This window comes from Cyprinus carpio, chromosome A4, assembly GCF_018340385.1.
Source record: "Cyprinus carpio isolate SPL01 chromosome A4, ASM1834038v1, whole genome shotgun sequence".
NCBI classification, from domain to species: Eukaryota; Metazoa; Chordata; class Actinopteri; order Cypriniformes; family Cyprinidae; genus Cyprinus; species Cyprinus carpio.
The window spans coordinates 16,394,768-16,417,515 of NC_056575.1; the positions used below are offsets into that span (position 1 = coordinate 16,394,768).

Sequence of the window (22,748 nt, forward strand, 5' to 3'; positions counted from 1 at the left end):
AATTTGCTCAGAAAATATGCTTTTTTTGAAAGCTAGATGGCCGCAGGGGAAGGTGTCAAGCTTCTTCCACTGCCGGTGGCTTCTTCTCATGGCGACAAGCAAGAGGCTGAACTTCTTTCTTTGGCTTCTTGCTTGCAGAGTCAGCGAGGAGATGATTTTAGTCGCTGAAGGAGAAAATTCTGATGAAATGGCACTCAGAGCAAACTTTATATAACAGTTGGCTCCAACCCTTTTGGTAGGTTGAAGCACCATTGGTTCGTGCAGCTACACAAACGTGATCAAATCAGGCTTCATTATCAGAGTAAACAGGAGATTCCCCATAGCGTAATTAATGCAACAGGAGAGACCATTCAAAAGGGAAATAATAACAACAATAAAACAATACTTTTTACTTCATTAGGAATAGTATTTACATTTGAGGACATTAGACAAGTATCATTTATAGTCTGTCAGTGTACTGCCAACAAAAGACAAGACATACATTGACATATGATTCATAACAATAACTATCTGCAGAACTATGGAAAACTTCTGAGCACTAATGAGAATTTCCAATAACATTCTTTATTGATAAGTTAACTTGATGATCCTGTGTTATAGTTTAATTATATTATATTTACATTGTTATTATTTATTATTATTGTTGTTGTTATTATTGCTTATCATAACTTTGCAGAAATGTTACAGTCCCATACAAAGTAACCATGTCATTGGACAAGTAACCCATTTTGATTTGCTGCTTATTCCATTTTATTTTGATGTTTTTAGTTAAGCAGAGTGACAGTACACCTGGGTGTTCTGGGTTTGACACCTAGCTGTGTGAAAGTGAGGGTTTGTGAGTAAACATTGTTTATTTGATGGCATGGTTTAATATTTGATGTTCTGGGGTGAACCATCAAATGTAGGTGCTGGATGAGGGTGTGCATGTGGTTAAGATATCTAAAGGCTTCCAGAGAGGGTCTCAAACCCACCAAAAGTGTGTGAGAGTTTGCGTAGTGAAGTGTGCAAACTGAACCCCTTTGTTGGGGTTTCTGTCAAACCATATACCTTCTCTTTATACACTAACACCGACCAAGATGGGCCTGTTCTGCACTCACACACCTAGACACACACACACACACACACACAAAATGACAGTTATTGAAACGGCACATGCTTTAACAGCTGTTTGTTCTGGATGCATAGAACAAAGTTGTAAATGATCATCACTGTTCACTATGTCTTAATGGTGACATTTTTCACATTTTTTGTAGGTTAAGAAAGATATATTTGGAGTCCCTGACACACACACCAGTCACACACAGATAATTTCACACAATGACAGATTAACCTTTGAACTCTACAGATCCTTTACCAGTTAATGGTATTTTTTAAGAACATTATGCGGAAATAACTTGCTGCTTAACTCTGCACTGTAAAAAAAAAATGTTGTGTGAGATACTCTAAGAAAATGTGTGGAATGTGATAACATCTACACTACCGTTCAAAAGTTTTGGATCAGTACGATTTTTTATTTTTTATGTCTCTTATGCTCATAAAGGCTGCATTTATTTGCTGAAAACTAAAAATAGTAACCTTCTGAAATTTCATTTATATTTTAGTATACTTTAAAATATAATTTATTCCTGTGGAGTCTTTACTATCGTTTTTTTTTTTTTTTTTTTTTTTTTTTTTTTTTTATCAATTTAGCATATCAGTTTAACAAATCTAAATAAAAGTATTAACCTAGCTGAATAAATATTAATTCATTTAACTTTTGAACAGTGGTATTTATTGTTGTTCTTTTTTTTTTACTTTTTATTCAAATAATCCTGAAGAAAGAAAGAAAGAAAGAAAGAAGGAAAGAAAGAAAGTTGTATTCATGCATAAAATGTACACTTACATTTGTATAGCCACCTATGCATACAATACCAAAATTTTTATGTTTAATATTAATATTTTATGTATTTCTTTTTTAAATGTTCTTTTCTATTTACATCTAAATACTAATACTAATGTGATGTGATCATGTTAAATTTAAATGTAATTAATTATTTTGTATTAATTTATTAATTTAGAAAGTACATTTCTGAATAAATTGTATTCAAAGTAAAAAAAAATAAAAAAAAAGTGATGTACAGATTCTCATGTTGATTATTGCTGTCTATCCAACAAAAATAAAAGAAAGAGTAAAGAATGTAGTAAAGTCTGGCCTAAAGGACGAAGAGTACCTCAGGGAGAAATGGCTAAATACCTTTCCTTTGAAAGAACTTCTAGCTTTTGGTCCTCACATGGACCACCTTTGATTTCCAAAGATTAAAAGCCTATGGGCTTCACAAACAATACACACATACAGCTACACCCAAGAGAAAAACACACAAACACACACAAAAACCCTGACCCCCTCCCTCTTTTGAAAGGGCTACATGGCCCCCTCCAGGCAGGGTCTATTCATCCAGCATGTATCTGCCTCATTAGGGCTATTAGCATGGGTGAGATGAGGCGGGGTAATTTATCTAATCCTGCTGTGAGGACACACAGACACATGGAAGGAGACAGATCCTGGCCTCACACAGGTCATGACACCTCTGTGGTCTTGTTAAACCAAGATTTATTACCATAATTAAAATTATGGCACACGCAAACTTTAATGTCAACATACTATGTCAACTGTGTTCAATGTAAAGGGCTGCTGGTGCACTAAAGCTGCCATTATCATTGATAAGTGGGTAAGAAAAAGCAAACTAATTCAAATTGTTGTGTACAGGACAAATATAAAAGAGAAAAAAGAAAGAGGTGTTAGAGTGAATCTACAAAAACATCATTCTGATTTAGCATAAGACTAATGTTAATCTTGTTTGCATGTGTGTTTTCTCTACTATTTTTTAAATTATAAATTATTTTTAAAATCATTAGTATACAACTCTTATACAAATCTTTATATATCGTTGTCTTCCTCTAAAAGTTACATCAGTACTGCAGGTGAAAGTCCCAACATGATTTTATTTGAACTAGAAGCTATTCCTATGTGAAGTGTACCATTTACCGTTTTTAATTTAATTAGATTGATATTGTATGTATCAGTGTACAAACAGTTAAAACAGTATGAATTATTTTAACAAATCTTTTTTTTAAGTACAGTATAAAATGTTAATGTTTTATTGTTTAGAGTATTCATTAAATATTAATTGTTTAAAATATTTATAATGATTTATTGTTTAAAATGTTTTTTGTTGTTTAAAAAAAGTTAGAAGAGATTTAAAAGAGTTTAAAAGAGAAAGTTTAAAAGAGATGTCTCGTTTAAAATAATATTCAAGATTTATTGTTTAGAATATGTATTTCTTTGTTTATTTGTTTGTCAGATCAGGTAGAAACAGTTCCCAGTGTACCTTTAATGTCCAAAAACCTATAAATGATTTAGAAAATACCCACAATTCAACAGGTCTCTCTTAATGCTAATATCTTGGACAGTAGCACTTACGGACTGCACACACTCTAGAAAGCCACACAAATGGTTCCTAATTAGAGATCTCATTCTCTCAACATGCTGTAAACACACACCCGTCACGCTGTAAAATAACTAATCAGAACATGAGCCAAAGCAATGAGTAAAATGGAAGCACACACACTCCCACAAAGCTATAAACACACCAGTGTCTTTAAGGTCATAATTAGAAGCAAACCGCTAGGCAGGTTTCGGGCTGTAAACGCAACCCACAACAAATTGGATGGGATAATCGGAGGGAGTTACGCCCACCAGAACAGATGGAGAGGAAGACCCCGCCGTCCCACAGGGGTCTTAGCTGGCAGCCATAGGAACGCTATACACATATGCACCAGTTTAGCCTTTTTAGCAATGAAAAGAGGGAAGCTGTCATTCGTTTGATATTAGCCTGACCCTATTACACCAGTTTAAAAGACAGCACTCTCCAGGGACAAGCCAATGCCTATATGAGCAATCAAACGGATGGCTGAATGTAGAGGAGAACAGGAAACGAGTGATAGAAGGGGATGGGAATCAATCTCAGACTGATTTCACATGCTTCAAGTTTGTTGTCAATGTTGTATTTAGCATTCAAATGAGGGTGCAGTGAATAAACGCTAGCAACGTCTCAGGTCAATGTAGGGTGACTGAAGCACATTAGAACTTTTTTCACAAGGATATCTTTTACCTCAATGCTAGCAAGGGAGATTTTATGCTCGACTTTAGGTTCGAATCTTATGCTAAAACTTAAGGAAACCTGTACCAATATTCCCAATAGGCCAAAGCACACTTCAGTCACACCATATTAAAGTATTAGAATCATTTTTTGGAGGGAAACTCTATGTTTAACATTAATCTAATGTTCTGAAAGGATTGTAACATAACTCTTTAGCATGCTAGCTTGTGTACATTTACGCTCAGATGCTTTGGCTGTAATGAGAGTTATTAGCGTGTTAATTTAATGTCGCGCTTCTGAAAGACGGGGTGGAGAGGTCAAAGAGAAACACTGAGGCGGCACTATACAACCACCACACACAATACACTCCCCTAACAGCCCAGTTAACATCCCACTGACCCGCCTCTACACACACACACTGTCTCCTGCTCTGACTGGTTGTGATTAGTACTATGACGCTGCATAATGCTGTAATCGAGCTTGTATTGGTCTCAGGAGAGACCCCCGAGAGAGCTGGGAACTGGGACCACCCTCTGGTTCTCCAGAGAACCCGAATGCACAAACACATCCAGGGCTGTTATGATGGGCTATAAATCACCCATCTCTGGTCCCACAGATGAGCTGGTGATAAACTAATGAATGATATTGAGATAAAGAGATAAAAGAGGGGCGGAGATAAGGAAAGTGTGAAAAGAATGAGTGATGGATAAAAGCAGGACAATGGCATGGGAAGATTTCCACCAGAAGGATGCTGGCAAAAGATGAATATTGACCTGGACATGAAAATAAACCTGTAGAAGAGCTACCTGCAAAAATTAATATCTCATTAAATTAATTACGAACCAACATAAATAAAATAAAAAAACAAAAACAATAATAATGTAAAAATATTGATAAACAAATATTTTTATTTAAAAAAAATCTTAAATGTATCAATTCTCTTTATTCTATAAACCTAAGCAATGACATTACACACACACACACACACATATATATATACACACTATATATAACATATATAGTGTGTGTGTGTTTTAAAATAATTAATGATCTAAGATGCGATTTTAATCATTTTAAATAATAACTAATATTAATTTCATGCAATTATTATATATTACAATACAGTCTTAAAGCAGTAAAACACTCATGATTTTATGCAATGATTTTACCATTGCATTAAGCAAAATAAAACATGGTAAAGTATGGTAGTGCACAGCCTTGTTTAAGTTTGGCTTGTATGTTACAACTTATTTATTACAAATATAAAAAAAAAAAATTATATATATTATATATATATATATATATATATATATATATATATATATATATATATATATATATATATATATATATATATATATATATATATATATATTCTATTTGTAATAAATAAATTGTAACATACAAGCCAAACTTCAATGTTTATATATATAAAATAATTACAGTTATTGATTTTTTTTTTTTAAATATTTGACACTAGTCAAGAGAAGATATGTAGTGCATATATTCAGTCAAAACATCTAAATTGTTGCTATTTTATTCTGAATAGGAGGGAGGTTAATTGATCAAGACATGCTAATAGTGTTTACACTGAAACAGGCAGGGCACCATGTGCTGATCTGAACTCATGAATATCAAACACCCCCAAACCCCTTGGGCCTCCTCTCCTCTCCCCTCCCCAAGGGTCTTCATTGTCCGCCGGAGGTCCTGAGGGCCTGCTAGAGCAACACTGCAGACGCAGCTCAACAAGTTTCAACACACTGCCTCAGATCAGACCAATACTAGACCTGCCCTCTGAATAAACGACTGCAAGTGAGGCTCAATTACATAACTCCACAACCCCCCCATCCCCGTTTATTGTGTTTATGGTAAACTGTCTGGCGAGGAAGAACTGCTGCGGAAAGATAGCGGTTACAAAAACATTTTAATGAGGCAAGAAGTCGTTAATGACACGTACAGTCGCCTCGAACAACGACATGTGAAAGCACGTCTGGATTTCGCAAAGAACTGGGGAGGTTTTCCACAAAATAATGATTTTCTAATGGTATTTTTTAATCCAAACCTTCCCTCAAGTGCACAGTTGGTCTGAAAACAAGCTCCAATCATTAGCAAACATTTTTTTTTTTTTTCATCTGCGGAAAAATAGTTTGCTTTCAACAAGCAGGAAGCTTTTAAAGTTGAAAAGCCTCTTCATCACAGACATTAATCACTGGATAGAAGTTCAGGAGATTGCCTGAGAGTTATTTTGAAGAAGAAAAAATAATGTCATGGAATGTAACACAGGGATAATTAATCAAATGAATTAATTTTATGGTGATTTTGGAAATTAATGTTGAAAATTATTTGGACTGACTGACTTGCAAAGTTTTTGGAGAGACTTTTTTTATGAATGTAGCACGAGTTGAAATGCACACACATCCAATTAACAAGCCTTTCAGGATAATTTACTGTCAAGTGTCAGCTCAGTTGGAGAAATTTAATATAAAGTGTTCTGTGTATCTTGGCAACCGGTACCATGACTAAAGGACTGAAATGAATAGATGAACAGGTGTATATATCACTCACTTTCTCAATCCCTAGTTCTTTCTCTTCATCTCTGCATGTGTTCAGTCTCTGCGATGCCTTGATGCATTGATGTTTCAATAAAAGATCATACAACATGGCTACATTTGCACAATCAGTGTTTGAGATTTATAGCATTTTACGAACAGCTGGAAACTTAAATATAAGATTTGATTTGATTTCGGTCACTACATACTTTCATATTACCATATAAAACTATAATTTTAATTTGGGTTATTCGTTTTTATTGATTTAATTTTATTTTATTATGTTGTGTTTAAATTAAGAAAAGTATGTGTGAGTGTGTGTCTGAAATTGTTGTTGATTTTAAAGTTATTGTGTGATTGTCTTTGAAGTGTAAACACACATTTTGTCTCAAACATTTATATACAATATCAGTTACAAAAATATTGTAACAAACTCTTTTACATATTCAACTTCCAAAAGAGGACCACCACTGGCGAACAAGTTTGATACAAAAGTTTAATTGTGATTTTTTTCCACTTAATTTGATTCTTTTTTTTTTTCATTCATTGAATTTATAACAATCATTTTAAGAATGATTTATTACTGTATCTTAGAATTTATTTATAATTAAGTCTTTATAACAAAAGTGAATCATTTTGGTAGAATCGGCGCCTAAAATTTTCATCAAAGTTCAATAAGTATAAAATACAAATAAAACTCATTTATTTGTATTTGAGTTAAATGCATTATATGTAATTCCATTATGGTTAAATTATGGTTATGCATGTTTAAGCTTTCCATATTTCAATATTGTGCGTATCAGTTTCTATCCAATCCTAAAACATATAAGCATTTGAACTACATTTTGTGTAGAAACATCTACGAATACTAAAGAGATCACATTGTTGCATGTCACAGATTACATAACATATTACCACACACACTCATAACACCACCAACAGCTTTCAAACTCATTTTGCAAAAGCACTGCACCAGCTCACAGAAGCACACGTGCATTCAAAGAACACCTACTTTCTTTATGACAAGTCTGTGTTTTCAAAAGTAGTGAAAATCAGTTTATGCGACTAACCTCAAATGGAATCGATACATCACAGACTAGAAAATCTGCCCCCACCTCAATTTTCAAGGAACTTCTCTACCAAAGAGCCACACACACAACTTCTATGAATAGCTATTTTAGTTTTTCAAAACAGAACTTCTAAGAACTTTACTAGTCTGCTACAAACCAGAAGAGGGTCCCTGACTGACTAGAAATCTGGTGAATTGAAACAATTTACTGAGCTAGTCAACTTTAAGCCAAACCTGTCAATATTGGCAATACAAGCAAACTTTTATTGCTCATAACATGGTACACAAATGACATATTTGAAAAGAGAAGTTTCTTTGACAACAGTTTCCTAAACACACAAGCATACTGACAGATTCAAGGTTTGGCTCATTGTTGCACTGTATTTATTTTTAACGCTAATTTGGCGTTTTAAAGTAAACATTTGTGTAGCAAAACACCTAAAAGTAATTCATAAGCAGTCAAATGTGCATGATGACGAGTAAGCATGACTCTAAATTCCTAAAACAAACACAAAACCTCCCACAACACCCTATTGGAATTATATTTGCGCTTGGCTGTTTGATGTAAAAGTTTACAGTCAGCATCAGTGCTAGCAATGCTAATGCAATAAAACGTGACATTGTACAAAATGTTGTTTTTTATGTCACATTGTATTGCAGCCGTGAAAACTTTTTTAAACAAGATCCATGGAAGGTTTTCAGTGATTAAACCAAATCAGTTCACCCAAAAATTAAAATTCTGTCATTTACTCACCCCTCCTGCTGTTTATTTTCAAAAAAAATATCTATATATCCGTTGAAAAAAAAAAACAGCATATGATGGATAGGTATGTTTTGAAGCATGGCTGCTGGTTTGAGCTGGTTTAAGCTGGTCATGAGCAGGAGCTAGTTGCTTGGGACCAAAATTTATTCCATCCTTATACAGCATCAAGACATTTTTTGGTACATTCTCTCTTATACTGTACTCTTTTTTTTTTTCTTTGTCTTTTGATCTTGAATATATTCGTGTATTGTTTGTCACACTCTATAAATAAACAAGTCTTTAAAAGCTACAGTTTCAAATTAGCTGTTTGGGATTTAAACTCATAAATATAGTCATTTGTTTTGAAGCCAAACATCTAAAGCTATTCCCCTATGCAGTCAAACATCTAGAAAAGACGTATTAACACAACTCCAACCTCCCGAAACACCCCAATTGGAATTAGACTTGATCTTGGCTGTTTCCATCGAGTGGTCATTTATCCATCACACAAAAGCCAGCCTGGACAATGGCTCCAAAAGCCCACCGCTGTGCCAAGACCACGAGACACATGCGCTCAGAAACACACACTCACTCCAAGGCGTCACTTGAGCCTGAAACACTTCTCTTGAAGAAAGAAGAGAAGACCTTTGGAAGAGAAAGGCCTTAATTAATATTAAGAAGGGTAAGCGGGTCACTCAGCTGACGAACTGCGGAGTCTGATCGCCGCATTGTGAATAATCGGTGTAGCTTTCATAAAGAAGTACTGTACTGTGGAAAACTACTTTAAATCGGTGAATCAAATGCCCTCTGTTTTTTTTCCCATTCGAGGTGATTCAGCGTTTAAAGCTATAGAACAAAGGTAAACAAAGTCAGGCTACATGAGATGGTGAGAATTAAACAAACAATATTCTTTGATTTATTAGAGGGGTTTTAACATATATATAAGAGGTTAAGGGTATATGTCGTGGTTTTTAGTGTGTGTTTGTTATGTTACTGTTGCCATCTGTAATAATTTAAGCTTGCAGGATTAGGTATGAATGGCAGACGGTGGTGTACCTCAAGTACGGCTTTAATCTTCAACACACACACACACACACACACAAGTCAGTCCAACTATTATACCAGCAATTAGTTTGCCCTCAGTCAACGTTAGGGGTAATTTTAGGCCATTGTGTGGAAGAATACTGTCAATGCAGAGAGAGATAGGGGAGTATTCATGTCATTCTGGAGAGCGAGAGAGAGAGAGAGAGTGTGCTATCAACTAGATTCAGTTCCAAAGAAACTGTGAGTAGTGTTTGCCCGTGCAAAACTGATGCTAGGGTGTTCTGGGTTGTAATGAGGTTGCAAGCTCGTTCTCAGTAGTTGCTAAGGTGTTTTGCATTTCTGTTGCTTACTCAAGTCCATTACAAATTCTGAATTAGAGATTTGTACCGTTAAAGGGCCTTGCAGGAAGGGGACACTACTCGAAATCAAATCCCTTCAAGGAAGTGCTTTTTACAAGGGAATAAGCGGAGGAACATGTGATGGTCACTGAACTAATTTAGCAGTTTATGATCAAGTGATCCTGAGTAGTGCATTCATATTTTGAACACTGAAGTAATTTATTTAGTTAACAAGATATGTAACCAATTTACAAATTATGTAAAATATCCCCAAAATATTTACATCAAGCTTATTATCGTTAATTAAAACTAAAACCAACTTACTGGTTTGAGCTACCTGAAGAATAACAACCTGTACACTGTAAAAGGAAAAAAAAAAAAATAATAAATAAAAGTTGTAAATGAAACAGATTAGTGGAGTACATTTTACAAATATATTTATATATAATATATATATATATATATATCTATATATATATATATATATATATATATATATATATATAATATATATATATATATATAGTTTAATCAATGTGTTACTTGGCATTTCTTTTGCCTAGAAATTTCTGAGTGAAAATAACTTCCATGCAAATTTTTCAGTGCATAAACTGAAACTAAAAATTTATAAAAACTATATTTAAAAAGGCATTTAAAAACCAATTAAAATGACAAAAAACAAAATTACTGAAACTTTAAAGAAAATGAAAGAAAAAGAAAAAAATTTAATCTAATTCAAAATATCAAAACTGCATTATAATAGTGTATCAAAGATATTAAAATAACACTGAATTACTCTGCAATTGTTTTTATGAATAAGATCAAAAAGAGCAAAGATATAACTACAAAAAGCATAAAAGTCAGAAACAGAAGGGGATAAAGTTGTGTTTGCATATAAAAGCTTTGGTTTTGTTCGCAACGGCCTGATTGAGTGGTCTGAACAAAACATTCAGAGCCACTGAGTTACTCTATAAAGAGTCTGGTGTCAAAGAAAGAATTCATACAGGTCTAAATATGAGCTCCATTTCCACACACACGTCTCAAGCCAAGACACTGCATCTCTTTTTCATTAGGGCCATTGTGCTGGATGAGACAGATGGAGTGAGAGAGAGAGAGAGAGAGAGAGAGAGAGAGAGAGAGAGAGAGAGAGAGAGAGAGAGAGAGAGAGAGAGACGGTGCCTGAGGTGCAGATTTAGATGTCCTTCATTGTGCTTACACCAGTATTGTCTTGTCAGACGCGTTTAGGAGTGCTCTGCATTACTTAACACAAGGGAGAACACAAGTGAAAGACAGAGACAGACAAAAAGAAGGGGTTATGTTCTTCCACATGATGGTCTTTTAGATGTACAGCTGTCCATCCAATTACATGAGAAAACAGAGGAAAAAGAAGTAAATCATTAAGCATCACAAAAGCCTATAAGTACATACATAATACATAATATACATGTTATAACAGTTTTATGACATTGTTATTACACAACTCCATAAATTGTTATATTAATTTTATAACAAGGTTTTTCTTACATAATTTAAACTCAGTGCCCATTTACATATTTCTTTTGTGTGTGTGTGTGTGTACGTCACATTTAACATATACATGCACGTACAATACCAGTCAAAATTTTGGAATAATTCAAAAATAATATATTTTATCAGTATAATTATTTATGTGGTGAAATGTTGTGTAATTAGTGGTATGACTGCACCTTGTCCCTTCAATGTCCTTCTAGTTTGAACTTGCTGCTTTCTAGCAACTGCTTTCTTCACAGAAGCTTTGCTTTCTTCTTAGAAATGATTTTTTTTTGTGTTTAATTATTTTTTTGTGTGTAATTTTTTAATTTATTTGGCAGGTATAATTGTCATCCGGCCGGTTATCATCACAGAATAACCCCCTTCAGGATGATGTACTCTGCTTCACATAGGGCTCCTGATCACTCTGTCAGGGGTTATTCTGTGATAACAACCGGCTGGATGTACATTATCCCTCACTTATAATATATTTAAATACATTTTATTCATGCCTTTCTTGCAGCAGCAGTTGTTGTTGGCAAGGTGCCACTAACCTGTCTGCCCAGACAACATCCAATCCAGAAGAACAACACAGGAGCAGGATCACGGATACAGGATCACTCCCTCTCACCCTCTCTCTCTTTGTCTTTTTCTCACTCCTACACATCCACACAAAACAATTTCACTTATACAATCAAACACCAGCAATCTCATATGCACGTACACTAACACAATTGGTGGCAGAGGTTTCTGGCATAATTATTGATTTTGCATGAGACAACACTGAAGTTCAATAGACATAAGTGTGTTGGCATATGCAAAATCAATCTCCCTGTTTTTCTTAATTCTACAAGTTCTCATGATACAAGGCTTATATGGCGTCACAGTATAGCATTATGCCTATGAGTTTGTGTTTAATGTGTGTTCAGCTGCATGTTTAACCAAATATTAGTATTTAAGCCTTCTGTGAAGACATAAGTAAAAAAAAAAAAAAAAAGGTTCTGTTTATGCAATCTTAGAAAGTATGTGTTTGTTTTATCTGTTTGAGTATTTCTCATGTAATTACTGGGGGGGAGATGCCATTAAAACTGTGAATATGAACTATGAGTGTAGTTTAGGTGATATAAGCCACATTGAGAATGCAGACGGACACTTTGTGTAGATGTCCTGAGGTAACGTTACAGAAAGGTGACATCAGTTGTATCTAGTGTTGTGAGATGTGATCTTTAATTTATTTATCAAATTTAGTTCTAGGCTGTGTGCCTGTGTATGACCGTAGGCATTGCAGGTATCAGCAAAAAAAAAAAAAACACCTGCCTATAAAGTCACTGATCGCATCAATAATTTTGTCTCTTTAGCCCTCAGCAAGTCCAAGAGCATGGCTGGAAATGCTTGTGTGTGTCTACGTGTAGCAAGGCTGCCAAGTTTTATGAGATACTGCAGGATAAAAAAAAAATCCCTGTCCTTTTCTTCATAACTACACACTACACACACACACACACACACACACAACACATCTGTTCTAAAAATCTATTGTTTTGCTGTGTGTGTGTGTGTGTGTGTGTGTGTGTGTGTGTGTGTGTGTGTGTGTGTGTGTGTGTGTGTGTGTGTGTGTTACATTGCCTTTGTCACAGTTCAAAATGAAAAACATCACACAATCTTTTCATTAAAATCTAAGAAAACAACCAAAGTGAAATCAACTTTTTGAAATTGCAGCTTCTTAAAGGGATACTCCACCCCAAAATGAAAACTGTCATGTCGTTCCAAACCTGTAAAAGCTTTGTTCCTCTTCAGAACACAATTTAAGATATTTTGGATGAAAACTGGGAGGCCTGTGACTGTCCCATAGACTACCGAGTAAAATACACTATCAAGGTCCAGAAAAGGTATGAAAGTTGTCATCAGAATACTCCATCTACCATCAGACGTGCAATTTGGGTTATATGAAGCGACGGGAACACTTTTTAAGCGAAGTACATACTTGGCAGTCTATGGGACAGTCACAGGCCTCCCGGTTTTCATCCAAAATATCTTAAATTGTGTTCCGAAGACGAACAAAGCTTTTACAGGTTTGGAACGATATGGGGGTAAGTGATTAATGACAAAACTTTCATTTTGGGTTGGAGTATCCCTTTAACTATTTTTTTTTAAAATCAACTGAATCACTTAAATGTAACAAATTTCTCAATATGAGAATGAGAAGACATTTGGAAAGAGTTAAATTTTTACCTCACCTTGCTCGGCTACAATGATGTGTCCTCAAATAATGTGACATTAAAAACAGTGATGTAGTGTTCTGTCATGGTACATGGCTGCTGTAGCTTGTTATTGGAAAAACCACTCTGTTTTGAAAACATCCAAGCTACTGTCCCACTTCTGAAAGATGCAGCTAAGTTAATACATCAATACTTTTAGTTAACACTAAAAACAGCAAAGCTTGACTGTTCAAAAGACCCAAAACAAGTAATAACTTTTCTCTAGTATTACCAGATCTTGCACCTGCAACACTGATTACACCATTTATGACATAAGTGTGTATGAATTTAAACTGAATGAGAGGCGGAGACAGATTAATACATGAGAAACAAAGTTGGATGTTAAAATTTATATAGCTATCATGGTCCATTCATACTGTGGTTACTGCCTTCTCCAATGAACAAATGAGACCAGTATTGCATACTTTTTTTTGTGTGTGTGCAATTTTTTTTTTTTTTTTTTTTTTTTTTTTAAGCTAAAACTCAATGGCATGTGGCTAGAAAAAATAAACCCTGAAATTTATCCTGAGACATGGAGTAAAAAGTATTGCTACTATCCTCTGTCTGGCCTCTATGAAGAAAGTAAAAATGTAAGAGAGAGAGAGAGAGAGAGAGAGGGAGGAGGGGTGCACAGAAGCCTGACTGGTTTTGGCTGATGTAAACTTCCGTGTTGAGAGAGACAAGAGAGAGAAAATTCCCTGAAATTCCACTACACTGCTTCCTCCTGCTGAACGTCACCTGAGCTCCAGAAAGTAAACAAAACTCTCTCGCGCACACAGAAGAAAGTGGGGGTGGACAGAGGTGCACAGGAAAGAAAGGGGGAAGGAGGAGAAGAATAACAAGCACAGTGACGCACACTTTTGTCACTTCACTTTGTATGATTTAAAGGAATCGTTACATTCAACTGTGTCATCATTTACTTGTTGTCATGTCATTCAGAACCATATGATTTTATTTTCTTACATAGGACACAAACTGAGTTATACAACGAATTGTCCAAGATGCTGTTTTCCAGACAAAGTGAAAGTGTGGTCACCTGATTTGATCCACTTTTCTTGAGGTAACTGACCATTTAAACCTATTAATTTAAATTAATGAAATGGTACAAATCATTGGAATGGTATGAAACATGGTGGCATTTTGTTGCACTTACTATGAGAACACACATATGTATCATGGACATGAATAGAAAAGGTTAAATGGTCTTTAAAAAATAATCACAGTTGTAATGTTAGTGGTCAAAAATGACCATTATAAGAATATAATTTGAAGAAAGAAAGAAAGAAAGAAAGAGAAGAAAGAAAGAAAGAAAGAAAGAAAGTAAGAAAGAAAGAAAGAACCAAGTATGGGGTACAGCCTATAAATCAGCCCTGATGCAGAAAAAAGACACACCACTATAAAGGGGTTAAAGTCCAAACATCAAGAGTTCACAACAGATACACCAACACGCATAGATCTTCATTCTGTTTTTCACTTTGTGAGTGAACTTGATAGACCTGAATCCTTTTCCTGTTCCTTTTGTCTTGTTCTCCTTCCACACATATTTTGGCCTCATGAATACTGATTATGGCTATCATGTAAGGCTTTTAAGAAATAACTAATAGCACTTTATTTTACAGTCCTGTTTTATATGTACATATTATACAATTTATTAACCCTAAACATAAACCTACATCTCACCCTAACCTTACGTCTAAGTAGTTACCTCATATTATACTTTTTGTAAGTACACTATAAAGAAGTGCAGTTAATAAATAAATTAGGTAGCACTTTTTCACAGTTCAGGGTTACATTTTATTTTAAGGTGTCCTTGTTACAGCGTAATTATAGATTTAATTACAGAGTAATATTTATGAACTACATGTATTTACTATATGGTTAGGGTTTGGTTTAGGGTTACTTGGATGTATTTATGCATAATTAATAGTTATTACAATAGTAAGTACATGTAACGTGTAACAAGGACACCTTAAAATAAAGTGTTATCCAGTTCTGTTCTGTGTGAATACAATGTATTTATAGTAATTACAATAACGGAGTAATAATTAACCCTGAACCTACCGCTAAACCTAACCTTAAAAGGAAAGTTCCTCCAAAAATGAAAATTCTGTCATGAATTAATCACTCTCATGTCGTTTCAAAACCATAAGTCCTTCATTCATTTTCAGAACAAATTATTTTTGATGAAATCTGAGAGCTTTCTGACCCTGCATAGACAGCAATGCAACTGAAATGTTCCCAGGCCCAGAAAGGTAGTAAGAATATCGTTACAGTAGTCCATGTTACATCAGTGGTTCAACCATAAGGTTAAGTATCCTTTTTGTGCACAAAGAAAATAAAAATAATGAGTTCATTTAATGATTTCTTCTCTTCCGGGTCAGTTTCTGCCACCATTCACAAGTGGACCACGACACATGCTTTCTGGGCCTGGGAACATTTCAGTTCTTAATTTGTGTTCCGAAGATGAACAAAGGTCTTACGGGTTTGGAAAGACATGAGGGTTAGTAATTAATTACAGGATTTTAATTTTTGGGTGAACTATCCCTTTAACCCATGTAGTTACCTTAAAGTACATCACTTTCTTGGGTAAGTGCACTGTAAGTACAAGTACTAGAAAATAAAGTGTTGGCATTAATTTTGCTTAAGGGTTACGACAATGATATAGCATCTGGGTTAGGGGATGTTTTTTGTTGTATATTTTCACAATGAATATAGAAAATACAAATAAATATACCATAAACTGTACTCATAAGAATAATTTAACTTATTCTATTTATATTTTTTTCCTGGAGTATTAGATGATGTAGTTTTACATAACTTTCAAGTTTTTCTTTTTTTGATATTTATATTTAATTTAATTCTTTTTTTTTTGAATGCAAGTAATGTTGTTGTTTTGTTTTTGTTATGATATGTTCTGTTAAATGCAACAAATTTCTATTGTTGAGTATGCATTATAAGATCAAGGCTGGAAAAGACGTTCTTGCTTTCAAAAGACGTCAGAATCTTAAATCATGCTACATACACGTGCTGCCGCTGAGCATGCATGCCCAAAGTCTCTCGGCTTGCAATTCGAACCGCGGCAAATCACCCGGACACTGCCACTCACCTTTCCACCCGTCTCCTTGACAACAGGGCCACATGCGTGAGCGCTGTAGTCAGAGGAATGCGAGTGTGTGGTAAATTGAGGAGTGTATGTGAGCACTAATCTGCCGTAGGGTCATATGCAGGGGAGCATTTTGTAACCTTAAGTGAGCGTTTTGTAATAGTTAGAATGTGTTTTGTATCGGTTACGGCAATCCAAAAGAGCCAAGCAGGGTGAGCTAACGACCCTATTCTGGACAGGAAGTTAGAGAGCTTGTGTGGGTGGGGGTCACAGATCAGGAACTTCAGGAACGCCGAGAGCAGGTGGCCTTTCAGGATATGAGTACACACACACAATCTTACCTTTCATTCAGAAATGCTCCCTTATATGTAGGGCAGGCACATTGTGAAGTGCTCTGCTCTACAGAGGACAATTGTGTTGTATGTGTGTCTTTCGATGGGTTAACACAGGTATGATGGGAATGAGGCATCAGGTTGAGACATTTTGAGGGGGTCTAGCCATGAGCTATTAGCTCAAGGCTGCATTTCTAGCCTCTTTGCTTCCCCTACACCTGGACTAAATCTAAAGACATCAGCATACCCCTCAGGTACACACTTACAGATATACAGTTACATGTATGCATTTATGCCTGTATATGCTTAAATCACACTTAAATATGAATGAGGATCAATGACATAAGTGTCCACGATTAGAACAAGTTAGAACACGCGCTAAATTCTTAGGAATACAATCTTGTTATTCATGTTGGTTTAAAATAAAAAAAAAATTGTTCAAACCATTTTATTTTTATTTAATGACCTAAAAATGTATATTTTATTCAAACACCTTGAACATGCATTAATACTTTACATTCTTTAAAAAAAACTCATTTGATTTAAATAATAATTACGTAATTTATAAAAAAGAATATTTTTATTTTTTATTTATTTTATTTTTTACATGTACACACTATACCCTACATTTTTATATACATTTTACGAATATCATAAATTATTCATAAATATAATTTCTTTTTGGACGAGTCGCACCACATAACATTTTACAGCCTGATCTAATCTTGCGTTGTCATAAAACTGTCAAATTATCTGATATTTTAAGAAACATATTGACCTTAACACAGTCATGAATCATAAGGTTGTCAGCTGTCCTCTTAATTATTACTTATTATGTCTTTAGTTTTGTTTTTTGGTTTTTGCACATTGGTTGCACCGCATGACTAATTTCAAAGACAAAAGTTTTGTCTCGAAACAAATTCTAATATGAATTACGCCATCATTATGATTATCAGGAATCACCTCACACACATTTTTCAATTTGTATAAATTTAAAACATGCTCATAATCTAAGATGTATTTTCCAGTTACTGTATGTGTGAATGTCTTTAATAAATAAAAGGTAAATAAGTGAATAAAGAAAATGTTAAAGCTAACATTTACCATGCCTGAATGTTTTCATTTCTTTTAAGTATATTTTAAGAGTCCACAAGCAAAAATTCAAATCTTACCTTCAAGTGTGAGAAACCACTCATGCGAGAACAAACACACACTCACATAATGATAAAAGCCTATTGTTGAGCCTTCAAAACTGAAACAACTGACTCAACAAAAGCACCCAAGGGATGTAACATTTACTGCTCAATCAATTCAGAGCCAGTGCATCCACTCCAGACAGTCAAACACACATACACAAACACTATTTTTTATGAATATATACAATGTGAGTGGAATGCATGACAGTGTACAATAACCACACACTCACAGTAACTCTTATTTGTATTGACCGGTGTGTGTGTGTGTGTGTGTGTGTGTGTGTGTCTGTGTGTGTGTGTCTAAGAGCTCTGGGAATAGTTGTAGACAACAGCTATAGAATTACAACAATTCCAGTTACTTATTCTTCCCCAATGTGAGCTTGAAAAGAGGCAAGGGCCTCTTTAAATCATCAGCTCAAACACACATTCACACACACCCCCAGCGTTGAAGAGAGCCTAATTAAATCACATTGATTTGGATGTGCATTACCATTCCCTAGAGCGGTTTAAAACCACCCTTCCAGAACAGTTACAAAATCTACCTCATAGATCACCGTCAAAACAAATTAACTGACCTGAGCTAAAAAAAGAAAAATATACAAACAGCTATGGTGGGTTTCGCCTGAAATAAAACTAGATGATTTTTACATTATTCTAAGTAAATGAAAGTCCTATTTTGAAGTGTTATTCATTTTCTGGTTCTGGACATTGTGCAATGCAACAAGTTTAGATTTTGTCTACTGAATACTGTTAATACTGTTGTGAAACAAGACAAAGTTCGGGTGGGTAATTCCTTTGCAGTGGACACATAATGCTGTCAAAGGTCAAATCTGAAGATTTGCTATACATTTTATAATATAGATTGTGTGTGTGTGTGTGTGTGTGTGTGTGTGTGTGTGTGTGTGTGTGTGTGTGTGTGTGTGTGTGTGTGTGTGTGTGTGTGTGTGTGATGTTGCTAAATATTTCCACATGGGTCCAGTGTGATCTCGGCCAAGATTGTGTGAGATATATACTCTCGCACTCCAAACCCTCACTCTCTCTCTCACATACACACACACACAACACACACTAAAAACCCTGAGAAATCCATGTTCATACTCACACCCGACACCACACAGCTGAGAATATTCATAAACAGCCCTAAAAACATGAAGAACTAGCATTTAGGAGGAAGAAAAAGTTGTTAGGTTCCACATATAAGACTTGAAGAGAGCTATGAAAAGAATAAAAAAGGTGGATGAATAAGTGGAAGAGTAGATGCATAATTCATTCACCAGTGATTCATTCACCTGTAATTACAGTTAACCTGTTTAAAAATGTGACTGTGCGTGTGTGTGTGAGTGTGTGTGTGTGTGAGAGAGAGAGAGAGAGAGAGAGAGAGTTTCTTAAGAACATGGCTGCAAGGCAGCATGGTTCGGGTGACAGAGAGTTCAGAAATGCAGCGTTGCATTTTTCATCATTTACCTCAGCATTTTCTACTACACTCGCACACACATAAAAGAGTTATGGTGGACAGTGTTACGTGCTGCGTTCGTTTAGTGGAATGTACAATCCAGGAAGAGCAAGAGCTCCATAAATGACAGAAGAGGAAAGAGACAAAATGATGCACTGCAGTTAAGACGTATGAAAAGCTACAATTTCTCCCTCTTTTTTTTTCTCTAACTTTATTTATCTTACTTCTGCAGGAATGTGGTGTTTTTCTTTTTTTTGTTTTTTTTGTCAAGAATTAAATTGAAGGATTTATTTAGTGAGTGATTTTTTTTTATTAATTAATTAGAGAGAATCAAAACTATAAAAGAATGAAAGAATGTGTACTGTATGGGAGTAGCTTACTCAAGTAGTGATGCTATTTACAAAGCAACAACACTGCTAAATTAACTTCAGTTAAAAGTGGCATAGGTTTCACAGCTGCTGGTGCATAGCTTGATAAAGCCATTGATCTTGAAACCTATTTTTATGTCACATTGTATCACACAGCCTTTCATGTTATCAAACATATCACACTTATAACCAAATCAGACATCTTCTGTATCTGTAGCTCTATCTACTTTAGTAGCACTAGTTTAGATTCATTTTAGTCTATCATTTAGCTTGACATTTTGATTTAGTGTAATTCGTGAGTTTAGTCACCACTCAATACTGTTCACAAAATCCAAATGTCTTTGTCAAAAGACTCTATAAACTACTCCTGTGTTATATAATTTTATAATTCTGTAGAAGTTATTAGTTCTGTTCCAAATGACGTATTGAGTCTGATCGCATCTCTTCTTCCACTACATAAGGGAAGCGGAAGTGTCCATCATTCCACACACATTTTTTTTTTTTTTTTGGTTTAATAAGTGCATTACCAGGTATTTAAAGTACACTTCTTGTTGGATGTTTCAGTATGAGCACGCTACTCACTCCATTTATACTAAAAATAAACTTAGGGACAATCAATTAAGAGTAAATTATGATACGCTAAAGTTTCCCTAACATTAGAAATAAAGTAGAGAGACGTATGTCAGAGGAGTGAGTTCATGCTACCCTGAGGCAGTTCTCCGTATCACTCCAACATGCTACGACAAGCCTGACCCAATCCTGGCCTCAAGATCACCTCTCTTTCTTTTTAACTCTACCTCTCCACCTTCTCTCTGCCCCCCACCCCCTTTCTCAGCTTCTCGTTTCTATCTTTATCTTTCTCTCTGCCTCAGGTGAGAGTTTCTTGGTCCATTTATAGAGACCTGCTAGGAAACCAAAGAATCATTCAGCTCTAAAGATGATTTACAAACCATTTAATAATGAACTATGAATAACGCCCATCGGCTCTGCCCATTAAGTCAAGAATTTTGATTGTATCAGTGCCACACAAGACAACTGGAACAACAGCAAAATAGAGTCTTTTCCCAAATTCTACCAAGCTGGCTACCCAAACAGCATTTTAAAGTGTCATAGGTACTGTCCTGACGTAAAGGCTGCCATGTTACCTTTTTGGCTAGATTTGAAGGCAGCATCACACGCAACTTCAAGGAGAAGATAAGACCACAATACAAGTCAAGTATAAATATACTCACATTACTTTCAATATCAAAAATAATCAATACTTATACTTAGTTAGCTTAGCCACATGCAAACATCACTTTTCAGTTAGAATATTGTCTTACAAGGCAGCTGGCTGAGTAAGCGGATACTCTTTGAAAGAGATCAAGCATCCTTTGTTTACATCTAAAATTCTGTGTAAATCTTTAAAGTGCCAGCGGTAAAAAAAGGAAAAAATAGACTGAAACATTTTAAGGTTACAGTGATTATTAAAGGAGATTTACTACAGCTGTACAGCTAAGTCAGCTAGCATGTTGGACACATCTCTGCTCTCTTCTACTATAACATGCTGTAATTACAAAGACAGCCATGACAATGGCTGGCTGCTAGTTATGAGGGAAAGAGTGTGTGTATGTGTGCAAGCTGAGTCACTGAAGAGAAACAAGCACAATAAAAACTTGTAACCCCAAGCTGCTTTGAGCAGAACCTCAGAACACAGAAAAAAAACCTTGTCCTCTTTCTCTCCCACCCTCAGCTTTAACACTCAGCTAGTCAGCGCTAAGTCCCTCGGAAAGCTCATTGTTTTAGGGAAAACATTCCCCATCCCCCGCTCCAAAAACACCCCGCCCCACCTCCACCTCTGCCCGTCAACCTGTTTATCCAGTACACACACAAACAGCGCTCGACCGTTAGCGTCAACCACCTGCCTTTTCCTGCTCTGTGGCCTGCAACAGACTGAGAGTATAATCGAAAAAAGGGAGAGAACAGAAGAAGATACAGAATGTAAGAAACAGAGCATTTAAACAAACATGCCAGCAATGTGCTCTTCCACATGCATTCCACATTTCAGCTACCCTCGCCTACACATCCTCATCTGTCAGGGGAAACTGACGGACGAAAATCAACTTCTTGGTCTATGTAGCAAGACTTCGGTTGCTTCTCGATTTGCATAGTTTTACAATGGACTTGCTGTAGAATGCAAAGTATGTACACCCGTATTGTGTCATGATGCTGTCAAATATTTGTCTTGATGCAGCAGATGTCATCCTTGTATCCCTACTCCCATAATAGTGCACTAAATTGGGTTCACATATTGTTTTATATTAAGGCACTTTTTTATTATTATTATTATTATTATTATTTAAATGCAAGGTCCAAAAAACCCTTTCATTCAAACAATTGTCACTAACACGCATACTAATTAAACTATTAAATCTAAGGTGGTCTCTAATTAGTTACATAACTGTAAAGACTCTTGTTAATTCACATTGTCAAAACTCAACTGAATAAGTGAAAATGTCCCCAAATCATTCCTGTGATAGCTTTAGGATATGAATCAACCATTAAAACTCTTAGCGGTTGTACCATGAAGAGTGTCCTTTAAAGATCCCCTGTGGTAATATCCGTGCCAAAAATTACCCCCATTGAGGTTTCTTCATTTTCCATGACTCTTA

At 35.3% G+C, this 22,748-nt stretch overlaps 1 long non-coding RNA gene across 1 annotated transcript in view; it reads right to left on the reverse strand.

Moving 5' to 3' along the window:
* LOC122140212 overlaps nt 1–22,748 on the reverse strand; it is a 99,687-nt gene that overhangs the window by 67,939 nt on the left and 9,000 nt on the right. Inside the window, exon 2 of the long non-coding RNA XR_006156904.1 lies at nt 11,945–12,049. This is a non-coding gene — a long non-coding RNA (uncharacterized LOC122140212). The remainder of the gene's footprint in view (nt 1–11,944; nt 12,050–22,748) is intronic.